Genomic DNA, 12651 nt, shown 5'->3' on the forward strand with positions numbered 1-12651 from the left:
AATTAAAGAATATATCTGCAGAAGTTTAAAAATATGTATCTTTTCTCAATAGTTTATGTATTTTTACATACATAAGTGTCATCCTCAGTATTAAAAAAATTTGCCCTATGAAACCAACAGGAATTTTGTAACACCAGAAAATTAGAAACTACAGATCCAGAAACTCAGTTTCCTCCATACCATGAGTAGAATAGCAAAAGTCTGAAGATTTAATAATATATTAAAAAATAAAAAATAATTATAAAATATTTTTTTCTAATATACTCTAATAATAGTAATATATTTCTAAATGTATTTTAGGATTTTCCACATTTTAAAGGGATATTACTAAGTGGAATGAAATGTTATTTAAATTTGAAACTTTTGAAAGTGTTACTGCTTGTGCTATATAATGTAACTAAGAATGTCCCTTTAAATGTATGAAGTCACTTTAATGAGCATCTCTATAAGTTGTGTTAATTAATTAATTAACTAATTATCTCATTAAGCAAATGTATATTTATACTGTGAGAATATGGATAGTTTTTGTGATCCTTTGAAGGCGAAAGGCCGAGGTACCAGATTCGAAAATAAAGAGCTGGTTTTTGGACTACGTTTGTATTTTCCTTTTTTGAACTGTTTGTCTTATGTGAAGTTCTTGTTGGTCCGGGACTACTACCAGTACCATGTCACAGGCAAGTGGAGCTTCGGGGCAGAATTATATGCCAGGAGCCTTTAATTTTGCGGAGATGTTCAACGAACGTGAGAAAAAATTTGTGAATGTGGATTTATGGAATATTGGTGGCAATAGTCAGATGGATGATTGTTTTTTTACTTTGGACAAACTCATGACTAAAGAGATTGCTTTATTTCTCGATACCTGTTTGTTAGAGAAGTATATTAGTCTAAATTTGACGCCTAGAGGACTACGTATTGATAAACTGCCTGCCACGGCTTTTTCCGAGGATGAGCATGACCTGTTAGATGAGTGGAAGCAAGCGGCACTTGAGTGTACTATTAAATGGCTCCATATTTTAGTAAAACGAAACAACAGGCTACATGAAAAACTTAAAAGTGATATTGTGCACCTACAGGACGAGGTGGTGGAGGAGTCCTGCTTTAAGGTGCAATTCACTAAAATTAAGGAAAAGGTGTCTAAATTAGAGACTGATATCCTTCAACGGAAGAGAAACAAGCTGTTACGTGATTTGAAGGACTATGAAACGGGTATACTCTTTTCCTGGCAACGTGAGAAAACGCGTAGCAGGTCAAAGGTGAGAAGGAATTCATCTACTAGACAGCGGAGTGCATCTGCATCGTCGGGAGAACGTGAAAAAGGCATTTTTGGTCCTAAAAATGTGACTTTTGCAGATTTTACAGGCAATGGGAACATTGAGACTGAAAGCACTAATGGCGGAGTGAATTCATCTAAAAATGACAGTTCCTTTCAGGGAAATAAATCGGGCCGTGGGAGAAACGGCCGAAAGGGAAGGAACCGTTTCAAGGACTGATAATGTGAGTTTGCCTAATAAACGATGTCTTAGTTTGGTTAATTTATCTGATTTAACTCTGAGTGAGGATATGGAATCGGTACTATTAAAGGGCAGTAAATTTGTGCCTACTTTTTTTCCATCACTTGGGGATTTATATATGGAGTTAAAAAACTTTTTAAGAAAATTATATTTAAAAGTTTATTTTTCTAATATTAATGACACTAGTTATATGGAAAGTTGTAGTATTGATGAAAATGATGTAACTGATGCTGATATGGATTTGTTGAACCTGTCCATATATGATTATGAAAATATGGACTGCTGTCCGTTAGAAGAAGATGTATCAAGTTTAGATAATAATGTTGACCAGATGGAAAATTTCTTTACGGGTTATGGAAAATTTATGTTACCAAAACTTGCCTCTAATAATAGGTTTATGCCTAATATAAAAGTTCCAGTGATTGCCATGTTTTTTAAGATTGTATTTAGGAAATGATGTTATTAATGAAAAGGTCTAATGACCACAGAAAACAATACAATCTAATGAAAAGTGAATTGAATGCCTTGAAAAGCTTAATAAATGTAAAGAAGGAATTTATTTTTAAAAGTGCAGATAAAGGGGGCAACTGGGTTATTACAAATAGAACTTTTTATTGTGATATGGCATATGACCTTTTACACAATGAAGATGAATATAAAAAACTAGTTAAAAATCCTATAAGTGGATTTAATGCTGACCTATTGAACCTGCTGGAAAGAGGGGAACATTTGGGTTTTTTTAGTAATAATGATGTATGTAAGTTATACATTAAAAACCCTTTGACACCTACATTTTATGTCCTACCTAAGGTACATAAAAGTTTAACTAAACCCCCTGGAAGGCCAATAGTATCTGGCATAGGTGCATTTTTAAGTAATGTTAATTTATTTCTTGATTTTCATCTTAAGAAACATTTAGGTAAAGTGATGGCACATATTTCCAATACCCAAGATTTATTGAATGAACTTTCTCATATCAATTGGTCTAATGATTACTATTGGGTGACAATCGATGTGAAATCCCTATACACTAATATTAACAGAAAGTGGGGACTGGATGCAGTTTTTGAAATGTTGGGTGATGGACCCAGAACAATGTTTTTGATTCAGCTATTGGAATTTAGTCTCACTCACAATTATTTTTGTTTCAATAATGACTTCTTTTTGCAGCTGAAGGGAACGGCTACGGGGGCTGCTTTTGCGCCCTCATATGCCATTATTTATATGGGTTATTTTGAAAAACTATTTATTTACCCTAGTTCCTTTTATAAAAAGAATGTTGTCACTTATAAGCGTTATATTGATGATCTCTTTTTAATATGTAGGGGTGATGTTATGGAATTTTTCGAATTTTTTGATATGCTAAATGGGAATAATCACGGGTTGACTTTTTCCTTTGAATTTAGTAGGGAAGAAATAAACTTTCTGGATGTAACATTATATCAGAATGAAGGAAACATTGGTTACAGGCCATTTAGGAAAAATACTTCTGTTAATATGTTTCTTCATGCTGATAGCATGCACCCTGGTCATCTTATACGTTCATTACCTCTAGGAGAGTTTAAGAGGATATCTGACCATACGAGTAATTTAAGTGAAAGAATAAGAGAACTAAATAAGGTTGAATCAAGACTGAGTGAGAGAGGCTATAATATAGAAAATTTGAGGATGATAAAAAATAAAGTTCTGGGGGTTATTGATATTAATTATCGGGTAACTGAGAAAAAATTTGTTAATGATGATGAATATAATAGCTACAGAATTAACACTAATGGGATGGGGGAAGAAGAAGAAAAATTATTTTATGTGACTAAATTCTCTCCTTTGTCGGGTGAGGTTGAAAAGTTGATAAGAAAATATTGGTACCTCATTATTGATGATGAGAATATAGGTCATTTTTTTCCGAAACATATAATATTTTCTTATAAGAGGGGGAAAAATTTAAAAGAATTATTGAATTTTAATTTTGTGAAAGAAGATGAGAATTTAGGTCTTCCGGTAGGCACACATCCCTGTGGTCACTGTAGCATTTGTATTAAGGTTATAAATCCAAGTAAAATTAATGGGATATCATTTTCACCTAGATTTCATTTTAATTGTAGGTCAGTGGGAGTAGTGTATATTTTGGGATGTCCTTGTAATATGTGGTATATTGGACAGACCAAAAGAATGGTTCGAGTCCGTATACTTGAACACTTAAGGGATATAAAGAATAAAAGCGATTTTAGTCCTGTGGCCAGACATTTTTTGGAACATCATGGTAGTTGCTCTGATAGCTTAAGATTTTGTATCTTGGGTAAACCATTTTACTCTGTAGGTGGAGAAATGTTCATTCAAAGGTTATTAGAATTGGAAACCAAAATGATTCTTAAATATAACACTTTGAAACCAAGTGGATTAAATCTGGAACTAAGCATCTAGTGTTACTATGAATCAATATTGACGTAATATAATGTCTTTGATATGAAATTATGAAATTATTTAGTACTGATTATTATTGACTATTTATTATTTATTATCTATTATTTGTAGAATATTCTGACTATTTCTATTTTGTATAAAAACAATATAATATATTTAATAATATATTAAAAAATAAAAAATAATTATAAAATATTTTTTTCTAATATACTCTAATAATAGTAATATATTTCTAAATGTATTTTAGGATTTTCCACATTTTAAAGGGATATTACTAAGTGGAATGAAATGTTATTTAAATTTGAAACTTTTGAAAGTGTTACTGCTTGTGCTATGTAATGTAACTAAGAATGTCCCTTTAAATGTATGAAGTCACTTTAATGAGCATCTCTATAAGTTGTGTTAATTAATTAATTAACTAATTATCTCATTAAGCAAATGTATATTTATACTGTGAGAATATGGATAGTTTTTGTGATCCTTTGAAGGCGAAAGGCCGAGGTACCAGATCCGAAAATAAAGAGCTGGTTTTTGGACTACGTTTGTATTTTCCTGTGGTTGTACTACGCCTGGGACTGAAACCATGCTGTGTAGGAGTAAGAAGTTTTTCCTGTATGAGATAATGCATTACTTGTTTGTGTATACATTTCTTGAGGACTTTAGACAGAGGAGAGAGGATAGCAATAGGTCTGAAATTAGAGATTTCTGTGGAGTTACCACCTTTATGAATAGGAAGGGTGTAGAACTGTTTCCAGACAGATGGAACTTTTGACTCCGAGATGGAGTGATTTATTAGGATAGATACTGGCATAGCAAGGGATTGTGCAGCAATATGGAGACAGTATGAGGTGATATTGTCAGCAGATACAGAGCATGGTTTGGGCTTACAGAGTAGAGTTTTTATGCAGTTAGTGGAAACAGGTTTTTGATAGAAGGAGTTAACTGAGTTAGTGGTTGAGGTAGGTATAGGAAGGTTAGAAGTGTTGTTTGAGTGGATGGGGTTAAATAGTTTGGAGATTGATTCAATAAAATAGGTGCTGAAAGTATTGGCAGTCTCTCCAGATGAGCTGTTGGGACATGGATTTGGTGAAGTTGGGTTGCCAGGATGTAGTATCTGGTTTATAGCATTCCAGAATTTTTTGGAGTCAGATTTTATTTTATTTGAAGGATTAAAATATAATTTTGTTTTGTCTTTGTTGATGAGTTTTTTTGTTTGCTTTCTAAGTTCCTTGTACTTTTGCAGGTCATCTGGAAGTTTAGATTGTACCCATATCTTCCAAGCTCTGTATCTGGTTTTCATAAGGGTATGGGTGGTTTTAGATAAACAGGGTGAAATGATTGCTTTTATCTGAACTTTTCTGGGTGGAGCTACGGCATTTAAAATGTTAAGGAAGGTTGAGTTGATGGCATTAACTGCATCATCTAGTGGGAGCTGAGTAAGGAAATTCCAATTAACTCTAGAAAGAAGGGTTCTAAAAGTATCAGGGTTAAAGTTAGAAAGTTTGAGGGAGATGATAAGCTGGTGTGGTTTAGAGAGATAGGAAATATATCGGAGCACTTTTATAGGTGAGTGGTCACTCAGGGAGTCTGGTAGAGTGTCTAGATTATGGTATTTGCTAGGATTTGAAACAAGTATCCAGTCTGTCAGGGAGCTTGGAGAGTGAGCGTTATTAGTATGGGTAGGTTTAGAGATTAGTTGCGTAAATCCATAGAGAGTGATGTGATGTGGAGAGTTTGGATTGTTGAGGTTCAGCCAATTAATGATGACATTCCCAAGAATGAGAGTTTCATTAGAGATGTTTAGGGAGAGGTATGAGAGTATATTTTCCAATAACAGAATGTTGTCCCCTGGTAGAATATACCAATATGGCTACCACTGCAAAGGTAGTATAGTTGTTGAGTTTAAAGTTTGCAGCCAGTATTACAGCAGGTGTAAAGGAGGGAACATGTTCCTTAGGATGGGAGAGATTGAGGTTTGTCAGCAAACTATGGCAACACCACCACCCTTTTTCTTTTTAGCGGTCTTGGCAAAGTATGTTGTAACCAGGGGGGATCTTTATCTTGATTTTGGAATTTGAGCCAGGTTTCATTACTGAGATAATGTCTGGGATATGATTAGATAGCCATGCATGAAATTGGCTTAGTTTGTTAAGGATACTTTGAGTACTGATTTTACTTATTCCAAATTGTTTATGAAAAAAGAAGGTACCTGAATTTTATCAGTCTTTTATAAAACTGATTTTAAGAGTTAAAGAATAAATAAATGATAACCTATGTAAAATTTATTTAAAAAAATAGAATGCTAATAAATCAAAAGATGACAAAACTGTCATATTAAGATCAGTTGGAATTAACTCAGTAGTGTAATATTGATGAATATTCACTTGGAAATGTTTGCACTGAGCCTTCTATACACCTGATAAATTAGCTAAAATCAAAAACAAATGAATCCTGGAGGTTTAACTTGTAAGTTCATGCTGATTGAGAACATATGTATGGATGCATATTAAAAGAATATTGGAAGAAATGTATCTTTTACTTACAATCATTGTGATCTGATAGCTTTTGTGCAAAAACCTAGTACTTTTTAATATATCCACTTGCTCTAACCTAAAGACACATCACCTTTAACATTTATGGACTATTCTAGCTATTGTAAGGAAAACCATCACAAGAAACTGGAAAACAAACTTAACTACATCTAAGTGTTTGGGGTGGGTGGTAAAGGGCTAAATATATTGTACTTTGACTGAAAATAGAGGCAAGTCTAGGAAAGAAAGGTGTACAGTGACATCCCAGATTATTAGATGCAGTGGCAAACTTAACCACCCAGTGATATGAGAACTCCAACCATGTAATGTCCTTTTGAATGGTGTGAGCTAATGATTTTCTGAGTCAGATACAGGAATCCATTCACTATCAGGACTATAGAAGGTACTTTGTATGTATGACATTCAGCCTCTAATTAATATTGCCTGAAAATGAAGTGTGACTTGAAAATGTAGCTGCTGGTCCAGCACAAAGACCCAGTTTCAGTTTTATGACTTGATATATCGCAAAATGTGATAGTGTGTGCCAGTCTTTGTTGTCACTTAGATCTGAAAAATATCAACTTGTGTTAATGTGACTGAGTATTAATGAGATATTAATTATTATTAAAGAAAGAAGAGAGTTTATACCTGAGTTCAACATAGGTGAATAAGTTAATAGCGTAAATTATGAGTATTTATCTTTAAGCATGCTAATATGGCAATTACTAATTGCAAGAATTTGCCTGTAATATGGTATACTTTATAGAGTTCTGTCTGAATGAACAGCTCATCCTCAATGTCTCTGTCGTGGCCTGACAAATGCAGATATGTTACATTGTGTCAAAACTGCAGAAATATATCTGAAGAATTAAAGAATATATCTGCAGAAGTTTAAAAATATGTATCTTTTCTCAATAGTTTATGTATTTTTGCATACATAAGTGTCATCCTCAGTATTAAAAAAATTGGCCCTATGAAACCAACAGGAATTTTGTAACACCAGAAAATTAGAAACTACAGATCCAGAAACTCAGTTTCCTCCATACCATGAGTAGAATAGCAAAAGTCTGAAGAGGTGCGAATGAACCATATTCATTTATGTTGCTGGGGGAAGAACCCCAAAAGGTATTTACTCCTTTTACTTTCTTCCAGGAGGAGAAGATAAAGACAAACTAGGAACAATTAGGAAAACAGTCAGTAGCTTCCGTGAGGCTATAAAGAATTTGCATTAATTTGCCATTTGTTCTTTAAAGTGCACAGTGTCTTTTAGAGACTACAGATGCATAATTTACTGAGCAGAAGACTTGAATTTGGTGAGTTATATGAGTCAATAATAAGGAGCAGAATAGGTTTTGGAATAAGAAATGATCAACCAAAGGGGATGATATTAGCTTATTTAATACTGAACAGCTAAGGCTAATTAACTCCTTTGCTTCCTGAGGTATTATAAGCCAGGAAACCTCTTGCTTCCTGTAAGCTTTTCTCCAAAATCTTCAACTGAAAACACACTTTATAAGATTTATAATATCTGATAAATGGTGTGAGTTACAATGCATGTAAAACATAATAGTTCTTTGGTAATCAGTGGGCTATTCATGGGTGTTAGTGTCAAAGGGCTGCCTGTATGTGTTGATTTTTTGCTGCAGATTTATGGAAGAAAACTGTTTTATTTCCCAAAAAATACTACTGTTATGATCAAACAAAGGTTATACCTCTGTAGGTGTACAAGATACATCCAATATATCAGTGAGGGTATTGTTCACCTCTTCAAGAGATTTCCAATGTTGTATGACAAGAAGGGATAGCATAATGCTGTTTTGTGATATTGATGAATCTATGCAAATTATGCTTATACAATCATTTTATAATATTTCAAAACAATATTAATCAACAAAACCATCTTTTTTAGATGGCAAGTACCAATGGCAACAATATGTGCCTTAATGACACCATTCATTCACCTGTAGGTCTCACAGCATTTATAAAATTAATGCAATTAAAAAAATATAAGAAATAGTCATAATGGCTTTACCAATAGAACATTTATATTTCAGAATGATGTCACATTACCCACAATGTTTTAATGTCATTTTTTTACTAGCAGCAACTTCTTGAATAGCACCACTCCCAACATGACAGTATCAGACTCTTATTTTTTTCATTATAAATGTAAACTTGGAAATATTTCCTATTTGTCATAAATGTATGCAAATACTTTAATAACTCCAGCTCTGCACATCCCATTCTAACCATCTCACTGTCATGCTTAGCAAATCATGTCAGCTTGTAGATGTCATCTTTTGAATGTACCTTTACCAGTACTTCAGAAATTAGACTTTGAAAACACTGACAAGTGTACTCATTTCAAGAATACAGGAACGTTTCCTGCACAGATAAGTATCTTACAGGATTCACATGTGATTACTAGGTCACTGACCTCAGGGAGTTGTTTTAAGCCAAGCCATGATTCCCAATAATTAAACTCTGTACCTTGTGTCTGTGATGGGGAATACTTTAAACATTATGCCAACCATCAAGATACAAAGGAACTTTCCTTTCCCAGTGACTATACATTTGTAAGAAGCAATCAGTTAAGAAAAAAATAGGCCCTATCTTATCAAAACATGGATGCTTGCAAACTAAGTAAGGTTAGCAGTACCACAGAAAAAGTTACCAAGAATGTATAATACAAGCTGGGATTCATAAGTAACATGTTAATGCAGCCTCATTCTGAAAAAATTAGTTGTAGCAAAGTTGCATGGTGCAATTCGATAGGAGTTAAGTATGCAGAAGTAGCAACCTTGCATGGACCTGCTGAGGCTACTGGAGCATAATTAGTCTAGTCACTCTCAAAATGATCAGACCTCCTGTATTGATATGGATCATATTATTGCAGAACAGGTGACCTGGGTCTAGTAGCAGGCAAGTAGCATACCTACAGCAATGCACATCCACATGCACACCGAAGCATTCTTCTCAGCCTGGAAACATTAAAAATCTGGACAAAGGCCCATGAAAAGTAGGTACAACTGACCAAAAGTCAGGACACTCATTAACATAAAAATTGCATACACAATCATGTAACCCCACCCACTCCACTGGGACTGTGGGATACCAACATGAAGATTGAAGTCACTAAATAATAATAAATAATGGCAGACGTTTGAATTTCAGACTTCAAATCCCTCAGAATACATATAATGCAAAACCTTTTTATTCTAGCAACTGTCTGAGTTTACAGAATGAATATTTCAAATCTGTCCCTATTTTTGGGCCTTGGTCCCACCATTATTTCTGGCTTTGTCCAGATTTCTTGTTCTGAGAGATTGAGAAGTATGGTACCCCCTTCCCCTTAGATTTGGCTTTGTACATATTTTTTGTGCCAAGAGGTTGAGCCTAGCGCTATTTAAAGCAGTCAGGTTTAGCATTAAAGGTGCACTACATTTGCCTGCTTTCCATCCCATAGAGCAGTGGCAGTGTACTGAGACTGTTGAAGGTTTGCTCCAGGTGTCCTCTCTAACTCTTGACAATGCTATCATAAACCAGGAAGTGAATGCAAAGTCCATCGAGTTTTCGTGCCATTACCTAAATTTTACAGAAAAACAATGCTGTTGTATTTGAAAACCCTTAACATTCGAAGCTATAAACGTCAAAATATTACAGAATCTTTATTTTTAGAAATAAAAAAAAAATGTTAGCAACGTGTTTTGAAATGACTGTGGTGTGGTATGCCCTTAAAATCTCACAATAAAATAAGAAATGCCTGCATAGTGCATACCAGCATAAGAATATAGGGTAACCCCGCCCTTGCTCAGTGTTTGCATGCTAAAAAAATCTTCCACATTCCCAATAACAGTGCAATACAAAATAAAGCTTATTTTCCATAAAAATGCATAAAAGTTGTTCAGTACTCTGTAAGCAAGCATACCAAGTTTCCTTAACTACACTTTTGAATTTCTAGATGCTGTCAAAGAAGATAATATTTCAAACACTTTACACCTCCATACCAAACACACATATTTAAAGTCTTCTTACACAGCAATGGCAAACACTTAATTTATTCGAAACAATTAATCTGTTCAATCACAATTGGGAGAAATTAGTAAACTTCAAATGCATGTCTGTGGTCAATAAGATTAAACTGTGTAATAAAATCACAACTCAAATGCCTCACAAACACAGAACTTATATTCGGGTACTGTCATTCTCTAATAGTTACAACGTACTTTATGACCAAAACACTGTCATCACAGGAAAAAAAAAATAGAATGCAACTACTCTGTCTTTAATTAAATAAACATATCTATCCTTCAGTAACCAAACACTGGTGCTTTTTCCTACTAGATGCAGTAGACTATCATCTAATCCTGCATTATTTTCAAAAGTACTTGTCTCCACAAATACCAGCTTGCCTTCTTTCTTTCTATTTCTCTTGTGTCAGTGAGAGAGAGTATATAAAGAGTCAGTTAGATGATATTTACCTACTCCAGGTATGCCATCTCAGCATCTGCAGATCAATATCTCAGACCCACACATCCTTCCGGGTGCACCGTTACATAACTCGAGGGCTTTTCACAGCAACCGCTATGGAGTGCAGCACACCCCTACACACATGGTTGGTGTGCTTTTTCCTTATAGCTGTCTCTCTAAAACTGCTCACTGCTTTCATATTGTATTGTATCAGTCTTACAAAATAAATGTTGTAACAAAACATGCCGATCCCTCAGGTAAACTTACTTTCTCCCACTACAGATAGCAGGACAGCACTGGACTAACCAGTCTGAGTCTGACGATTGCTGACTGCTGCTGCCTTGCTCAATTCAGTAATTGCTTGCTCTAGTCTAAAGCCTCTAAAATCTAACTTATTAATTTAAAACAAAAAACAGTGTCAGGCTCAGCTGCTGTCAGTTGTTCAGTAAGTTCTCTAATGCTTGCTTGCTGTTGCAACACGTTGCTGGCTGTAAAGATAAACACAAACAGACACAGTCACACTCCCTCCAGCCCTCAGCTGAATTTGGAAAGGCTGGCAGTCTGCTCACAAAGCTGACGTCATCATGCATGCCCTTGCATGTTATGATGTTGGCCAAAAAATCACCAAAAAACAAAAAAATAAAAAATAAAAATAAAAAAACTGGGAAATTCGGGGGAATGAAAGGGGCCACTGGGGAATTTGTGGCACCCCATTATTTTGACCTCAAAACCTGTTAATACTGAGGTTCATAGGTTCATACTAGGCTATCTGCCCTAGGGCATTTATAAGCCTAGCCAGAGTTGTGTGGCTTTCACCACCCTTTAGGTTGAAGAATACTATACCCATTAGTTTGCCATGCCTCTGTCCAGCAGTGATACAGAGATGATCCCCGGGGTAAACCTACGATCTCCCATCCACTGGTCAAGATTCCTCTTGAACAGAGCCAGCGAGGTGCTCTGTCTCACATGGACCGGGATTCTGTTCCACAGCATACAGAGTCTCTGGGTGATGAATCTGTCCCTCCAGCACGTCCTATTTATATCCGTGTTGAGGTTTAAGTCTCTTGCTCTTGTGGCTCTGGTGGATTTGGATTTTTTGAGGTGGAGCATGTCCATTAATTCCGGGTTGGACATGGCTTTGTATGTCAGGCACAGGTCACCTCTGAGCAGACGGTATGCGACTGAATAGAGCTGGAGTTTCTTCAGTCGGGCAGCATATGGCATATTTTTGAGCCCCTTTATCCTTTTGGTGAGGAACTTTTGGGGTCTTTCCAATTGCTGCAGGTGTCGGGTAAGATACATTCTGAATGGGGCATTGTACTCAATCATTGGTCTGATAAGTGAAGAGTACAGGGGAACAATGACCTCCCTTGATCTGGATGTGAATCCCTTCATAATCAGGTGGGCAATGTAGAAGGTCCTCCTAACCAGTTTGGCAATGTGAGTGTCAAAAGAAAGGTTACTGTCAACTTGGGTCCCCAGGTCCCTGATAACCTCTTCTGTGCTTAATGGATTGCCACCTATGTGGTAACTTGGGGTTACCTTGTTTTTACCAAAGGGTATGACTATACATTTTTTGGCGTTTAGCTTCAGGCCATGGCTCTGGCACCAGTTATCCGTTTCTATGAGACCTCTCTGAAGGATATCTGTGTCTGATGGATTTTCAACTATGGCGCCCAGTTTGCAGTCATCTGCAAACTTTGTCAGCCACAATCCTC

Source organism: Protopterus annectens, chromosome 1.part0, assembly GCF_019279795.1.
Source record: "Protopterus annectens isolate FY-2018-M chromosome 1.part0, PAN1.0, whole genome shotgun sequence".
In the NCBI taxonomy this organism is placed as follows: Eukaryota; Metazoa; Chordata; order Ceratodontiformes; family Protopteridae; genus Protopterus; species Protopterus annectens.